The sequence below is a fragment of the Oxyura jamaicensis genome, chromosome 28 (assembly GCF_011077185.1).
Source record: "Oxyura jamaicensis isolate SHBP4307 breed ruddy duck chromosome 28, BPBGC_Ojam_1.0, whole genome shotgun sequence".
In the NCBI taxonomy this organism is placed as follows: Eukaryota; Metazoa; Chordata; class Aves; order Anseriformes; family Anatidae; genus Oxyura; species Oxyura jamaicensis.
In genome coordinates this window covers 1575510-1583020 of record NC_048920.1, presented here as the reverse complement: position 1 = coordinate 1583020, position 7511 = coordinate 1575510, and the positions used below count along the sequence as shown (strand labels likewise).

The window sequence follows — 7511 nt, the reverse complement described above, 5'->3', positions numbered from 1 at the left end:
CCCCCCCCCCCCCGCAGCCCCCGTCCGTCGGGAACGGGGCCCGGGGGGGGGGTTCGTGGGGGTCCGGAGGCGGTCGTGGGTGGGCTGAGGGGGGGCTGCGAGGTGCGGCAGGGCCCGCTCGAGGCCTGCGTGTGGTGTCGGGGGGGGGGGGCTGTCAGCACGGGGGGGGGTTAGGTAGGGCCCCCTCGCCCCTTTCCAGGTCCCTCTCTGAGCGGGGGGGGTCCCCATCCTTCGCCCCTTTCAAGGCCTGGCTCTAAGGGGGGGGTCCCCATCCTTCACCCCTTGCCAGGCCTGGTTCTGAGGGAGCTGGGGGGGGCCTGGGACAGGCCTGGCTTTGGGGGGGGGGGGCCCATCCCTCAGCCCTTGTCAGGGCTGGCTCTGAAGGGGTGGCCCCCATCCCTTATTCCTTGTCAGGCCCGGTTCTAAGGGGCTGTCCCCATCCCTCACCTCTTTCCAGGCCTGGCTCTGAGGGGGGGGTCCATGTCCGTGTCCCTCACCCCTTTCCAGGTCCCTCTCTGAGCGGGGGGGGGTCCCCATCCTTCACCCCTTTCCAGGCCTGGCTCTAAGGGGGGGGGAGTCCCCATCCCTCACCCATTTCCAGGCCTGGCTCTGGGGGGGGCTCCCTCCGCTCTCCCCCACACCACGGCCCTGAGCCTTGCCTGCCCCCAAGGCTGCCGGAGCATCCCCGGGTGCTCAGCCCCAGCCCTGGGGCCCACAGCACCCCCGGGAGCTGCGGGACCGAGTGTCGCCTCCCGTCCCTCCTGGGCGCAGGCTGCTGCCCTTCCGAGCCCTCCGTGGCTCCTGCCGGCTCCGCAAAGCCCGGCCGCAGGAGCTAACGGCAGAAGGAAGGCGTTTGCCAGGCACCGGCTGCGTTTTCTGGTTCCCATCCCCGGGTATCCCAGCTTTTCTGCGCCGTTCTCGTCTCACCTGCTTGTGTCCACGTTTTCGTTTCTCTTTTAACTGCTTAAGGAAAATTTACAACCTTGTTTGTGGCTGAAGGGGAACAAGAGAGCGCCCCGTTGGGTTCGCACTAAAACCTTTTTATTCCTCTGTGTCAGGATAGGGTAAATATTTGTTTTGAATCGGTGCTGCTGCTGGTCAGATGTAAAACAAAGGCACGCTGCTGCTGGCAGCCCCGGCTCGGAAAGGTGCGGGTCGGAGCTGCGCGTGCTGAACTATTTGTTGATGTCTCACGCAGGATGCTGTGCTGGAGCTGCTGCTGGAGTTAGCTGAGGGCGTAGCGAGGACAGGTTAGAGGTGTTGGCAGTCGCTGGGCTCTCGTTCCTTGAGCCTGTGTAGCTCCGTGCCCTGTTTTTTTATTTTTTTTGCCTTTTGGTGGCCAGTCCTTGGCTGCCACTGGAGAGCTGGATATTCTTGAGTGAGTTTTTGAAGCCTGCGATTAGAGGCGGTCCTTCAGTTAGCTCTTACGTTTGGCATTCTCCTTCTGCGAGACGAGGATGTCCGTAGGTAAGAATCCCAATTTGCTTTCTCCCAGATCTGAGCGTTCCTAGTCCAGGGCTTGCAGATGCAAACCCGTTTTATTTTCAAGAACCCGGTGTTGAGAAAAGGACCCAAGCTGAATAAGTTGTCTGAGGATTCTGGGTACTGAAGTGATGGAAACACTGACCAACCAGCTGAGTAAAATGTCTCCTTTGTAGGCTTTTTCTTCTAAGTTCCATGATTTCATCAGCGTTTAAAATACAGTATGAAAGCAGAAAGGGGTTAAGCACAACTTTGCCGTTTGCTCTCATTTTCATTTGGCAACCGGCGCTTCGCTGTCAGTTCGAAAACGCGTTACTCAGTTTGTGGAAGCAGCCCAACATTTCTGCTGCCTTTTCATTATTAGTAATTGTCTTTTTGCAATGTTTACCATCTTGTCTGTTTTATTGTTAGTTACTGGTCACAGCAGAGGCAGGGAACTGCTGCTCCCCCATTTCTGGTGCGTTCCCATGCTGTTCCTGAGCCTGCTTTGGGACTTGGGGAATCTCCCACCTATTTATGCTGCTCAGCCCATCTGAGATCTTTATTTTATGGGGTGTTTTTTTTTTTTTTCTTTTAGCCCGGGACAAAGCAGGGTGTGATATTCACCCTTTGTAGATCGCCCTCACCATTCGGTTGGCAAAAAACAACCAACAGTCCTTTTGCAAATTGAATCGCTTTGGTTTCCAAAGCACCCCCCTGTTTTCAGCAGGGTCCTGTCTTTCAGCTGCCCGATGCAAAACGCGTTTTAGCTGTTCTGGGAGACACAGAGCTTGCAAAGAGCCTTGGAGGTGGGTGGCTGATAGAAGCACTGGAGCTGCTTAATTGTCTTGTGAGTGGGACCTTCGTGTTTATAATCCAGAGATTTCTGCCAGTCCCATAGTAACAAAGTGGGTGAGAAGAGGGGGAGTTTGTTCTGTGTGACTCCGGTATTTTGCTTGTGGTTCTGCTCCTTTCCTTTTTTTTTTTTTCTTCATGTAAAGCGTGAAATTCTAGAACCGCACTGATTTCTGCCTTGGGGATGAGTTGTTTACCGGGGCCTACTCTCAGTTTCTGTTGTAACACAGCCCGGTGGTGATCGCTGCTGCTGCTGCCTTTTAAAATTGCAATTAACAAAACAATAACGCGTGAGATGACACGGATGCTGCTGGGCTCTTCAAATGGCCTTTGAAGGATTTAAGTTTTTAAAGCTTGTCGCCTGCATTTTGGAGGCAGTTCTTGTTCGGTCGGAAACGTTCTCAGGTTTCCAGGGCTGATTGCTTATTTATTTATTAAAAATACACCTTGTGAAAGTCACTGACTTCTGAGGGATTTCAGCTGGAGCTGTGTGTGAGCTCCCTCTTATGGACTTTGCAGTGTTACCTTGAAAAGAAGACCCCCCAAAAGCCCCAAACCCCAAAAGCTGGAGCTCCGGCTGGCGTGATAGTGATAGCGATGGTACCGCGGCGAGAACGGGGAGGCAAAGAAACGAGGTGAACGACGACGCTGGGCAGCGTTCTGCACGATTCCAGCACTGCTTACACACCTTCCACGTTCGTGTGGCCCCCGTGCAGGCAACTTGGGGAGGGTGTTTCAGGGAGCTGCTGCTTAGGGCAGCTCTCAGAAGAGGACCTCTGCTAATAGCCGACGTTCCTCGGTGATGTATAATTAATTTTCTCTGCTCCCAAGTCGTTGGCTCAGCGCGCTGTCAGTCTGCGGTGCTGTGGCTGCGTCTTTTTAGGTGTCATCAGGAGTCGCGTGTGCCTGCCTCTGTTGCTTTGTGAAGTGAAAAGTATTTCACGTTCACACGTAAAATATTTTAAACTTGAATATTTTTACTATAAAGGTCCCGTTTTAAGTGTTTTTTTTTTCAAGCTGAAGTGGAAGGTAATGGCGTAACGATCCATGGGCGGCCATTTGGCTGCAGTGAGATAAAATAAGGTAAAAACAACCCCAGTTTGTATTCACACATGCACATAGGCACGCCTCTGTAATAACGTTAACACTTAAGCGTGGGGCAGGTATTTGTTTCCCTGCTTCTGCTTGCTGCAGCAGCGATCAAAATCCACAGATCTTCATTAGAAGTGGCTCGCATGCAAAACAGTGTTTAAAAGCTTACTGCGTTTAAATGCTGATCTGCAGTTTTAAAAACGATAAACGCTAACGACGGTGAGACGGTGTCACCGTGATTCCTGCTGTCTCCAGGATGTTTTTATTTAATAACTTGATTAAAAAAAGAAATTCCTGGCTGCCTAACAGCGTTTTCATACGACTGAAAGATATTAAAGAAATGCATCAGATTGGTTCTCAGCCCTCCAAGCAGGAGCTCAGCGCTTTCAGCTGGAGGTAGTTTTGTTCAAGTCCATGCTGTGAGTTCCTCTTGAAACAGAAATGTTCAGCTCGGAGCTCCGTGAGCTGCTTTTTTTGTCACTGCTGCCCCAGCAGAGGCTGCGGACCCTGCGCCCGCCGTGTCTGGACCAAGAATGTGCCTCGGTAATTCTGCGCAGGAATCAGCAGCCAGGCAAGTGAAAAATGGGTGAGAAGGTAAAGGCGAGCCGCCCGCGGGGGCACAAAGGGTCTCTGTGCTCCTGCAGCCGCTCGCTGCTGGCCTGAGCTGTCCAAGGTAAACAGAGCGAGTCTCCGGGTGATGCCACGCTGCCCAGCTCGCGTGCTTCCCTCGGCAGCGTCGTATCGCTGCTTGTAAACCACGTCGGGGGTTTGCTGTGTTACTTCTCTAAGGAGACGACGACTTTCTGATTATTCATCGTTAACGTGCGTTACGGCTGCTCGCAGCCAGAACCTTTCCGTGCAGCGGCCAGCTCCTCCTGCTCTAATGATCTTGCAAAGTTAGGGATGGTCGGCAGGCACGTGGGGCCGTAATTGTACGGCTGGGGTACGGCACTGCGCCGGCTGTAGCTCACCGGATGAACGGCCGGAGCTCCGCTCAGCGTGCAGCCGTTCGGAGTTCTCTTCAGCTTCAGCCGTGGAGAATATTTGCAGAAATTGGCATTTATAGAGGTCTGCTGAGAGTGTGAACGTGTTTGTAAGACGTTTTGTAAGAAATCTGTACGAACGTGTTGTTCTCGGGGCTACGTGCAGCCAGCACTCCCGGTGATTTGGGGTCTCCCTCAGTGAATTCCACACCTGCAAACTTGTTCTTGCAGAGCTGAGCTCCGCTTACAGTTAAGATCCTGAGAAGTTTTAGGTCTGGCTACTGATTTTTAATCTTTGGGGTCTTGCGTGTACAAGTAGAGGTACGCGGTGGTGATGGCTTTGAGGCAAAGGCAGGAGTTACAGACCTACAGGAGCAGAAAGCTCGGTCAACAGGAGTCGGTGCCGCACTAACCTGCGCTACCTGCTGGCATCCCTAGAGTGGCAGAGCAGAGTGAGCATCGTCTGCAGTAAGTTTTGGGGAGTGGACCACAGACCTCAGGAATCCCCCTTGGTTTTACTTCCCCGACCATCCTGGATTCCCTGTGATAACTGGGAAGGCGCCTGCTTTAACCTGCAGCTCATCAAGCGCTAAACAAACCGACTCGTTTCCTGGTTTCTCATCAATTTATTGATGCCAGTGACTTCAGTTGGCGTTCCCTGACTGTCCTGGTAGGCAGCAGACCCGCGTTAAGCCAAGCAACGAGCCCAGGCTTCGAGGTGAGCTCCAGCCCCCTGGCCTCCAGCTCTCGCTCGACGCGTGGTACGAAACCACCGAGTGCTGCTGGGCGCTCGCACCGGGGCAGTGTTGGAATGCTGAGTTGGCAAAAAGCGGACGTTTTCTCAAACACAATCAATAGGGATTTAAACAAAACAGCTCAAAGGCTAAATATTTGTCTTAGTTTCTGGGTTTTATCTCTAATTGCCAAGGAGCTTGCTTTTAGGCTGAATTACAGCGGCGCTGTCGATTTCCATGAAAGCATCGATCAGTCTCTAACTTTTAAAAATATACACATATTCTTCTTGTCCAAATAGCATTTCGACTTGGGATGGCTGGAGCTTTACCCTAGCGTTCCTGTAAATGTGCCGCGGTAGCAGTTGCTTCGTAGCCGAGGATATACGGTAGCTGACAGGCTTGGAGTAAGTGGGTGAAAAGAAGCAAACTGTCAAAATCTGGTAGATTTTTTTTGCGAACATAAGCTTGCAGCAGTGTTCATTTTGTGACAGCAAGAAGTTGCGACCTCGGTGCTGCTTCCTTTTTTTTTTTTTTTCCTTTTGGTCTAAACTACTTCAGTTTCAGTACAAAAAAATGCAGTCCCAAAGGGTTTGGTGTAAACGAGAGGTGGCAGCCAACCTGTAAGTATTTATTAACTCATTAGCTAAGATCTGCGTCTATGATAGCGTGTAGGAGTTAATATTTAAAATGCTGCTTTGATTTGTGTCAGATGATTTGCATAGGATGTTTAGTGCTGTGTAAATGATATCCAGGAATACGATTTCTGTCAAGATCTCCTCTGGCACTTGTCGAGCCAAACGAGCTTTGCAGAAGTGCGTGTTTGTCACCCAGCGATGTTTTCATATGATCTCATTGCTACTTTATAAATTATAAAGTTGTCGCTGAGCCTTGATAATGGTTTTGTTTTGCAAATGATTTCTCGGGAACTGCAAATTCTTCCCCTTGTACCAGAACAATCCTTTGCAACCAAACGCCACCACCACCGCCACACGCCCACAAAAACTGGGTCTTAAATAATGCAGCAGAAGCGCTCCGACCTCAGGCCGCAGTCACAATTCTGCAGCACTGACGATCCTTCCTGGTGGAAAAGCCTGTGTTTTACGGGCTGCACTGCTCTTGGATGCGTTTTCAATTAATTTTGACACCCAGCTATTACTTCTTACGTTAGAATTATTTTCCTTGCCTGGCCAAGGTTTCAAAGGGAGGGAGTTGGGGATGATTTCCCCAGATCCGTGTATTTTCAGGCAGGTGATGACGGTTCTCCACTCCAGGTGTATCTTCCTGCTGTTTGTGACACCTTTCTGTGCTCGGTGCTCTCTGGACGCCTCGTGGTGGAAGCAGCATCCTGTAGCGGCGTGAAGCTGTGCAGAAGAGTCTTCCTCTCTCGTTCTGGAGCCCTTACGCGGTGTTTTGACATCTGTAAGCTGGGTTGGGGAGAAAAACGTGTGGCAGAAGGGAGGCTGTGATTAACACAGGGCCTTTTCGCCTTTCTCCTTTCCTTGCAGTCCTGTGTCGGTCATGTTCATGCTAATTATTGGAGGGGGAGCTGGCTTTTCCCTCGTTCTGTCTGCAGGTGCCACACGTGGTGCCTGTCCTCACTGTCAGTCGGGGGTCCATGAGACCCTTCTCCCCCGGCCTCTTTGGCGTTTTTCCACTCGTGAGGGAAGAGCAAAAATAATACCTTCTGTATCGAGCAAGTTTCCACCAGCCTACACGGATTCGAATGTCTTATTGACCTGCTCCTTGTAATTAGATTTTTCACTTCTGCAGCGCAATGATTCCATTGCGGGAGCATTTTGCATTCGAAGAATTTTGACTCTAATGGCAGGCTTTTTTTAATACCTGGGGGATTGTCTGGAGCTCCAGCGTTGGAGCTCTGAGCGGTTTCCTGAGCCGTAATACGAGGGCTTAAGGGTGCGCTGCAGCAGGAGCAGCGCGAGGAATCGGTGGACTGCGACGTTTCCTGGTGATCTTGGGGATGGGGGAGTTCTTGGTGTTGTGGTGAAATGCCTTTCACTGTCCCTGAACCTACAGGAGCCTCGGCAGCCTCTGACTCAGGTTTGTTCGGCAGCGCTCGGGTTCTAACGGAGCTGGCTGTGCGCTCGTGGCAGCTCCCCGAGCACGGCTAGGTGCAGCTGACGATCGCCAAGGAGCCCAAACATGCCCTGATGGTCTTCTAATTTACAAAACTTGTAGGGTTACGTAACTCAACTTTCATTCTTTCGCTAAAAATAAAAAATGGAACGTAAAAGCTATTTTTATCCTTGCTTAATGAGGGCATCTCCGCTTTTTTTTTCCCATTTTTTCTGAGACGTTTCACTAGGAGGAGTGGGGACGGTTTGGGAACACTTTTGTTAGACTGGGCACAGTCATCCTCTGAGACGTT

General features: G+C 51.5%; 1 protein-coding gene across 5 annotated transcripts in view; it reads left to right on the top strand.

Moving 5' to 3' along the window:
* CRTC1 (CREB regulated transcription coactivator 1) overlaps positions 1-7511 on the top strand; it is a 52740-nt gene that overhangs the window by 312 nt on the left and 44917 nt on the right. The gene's annotated exons all lie outside the window — the stretch shown is intronic.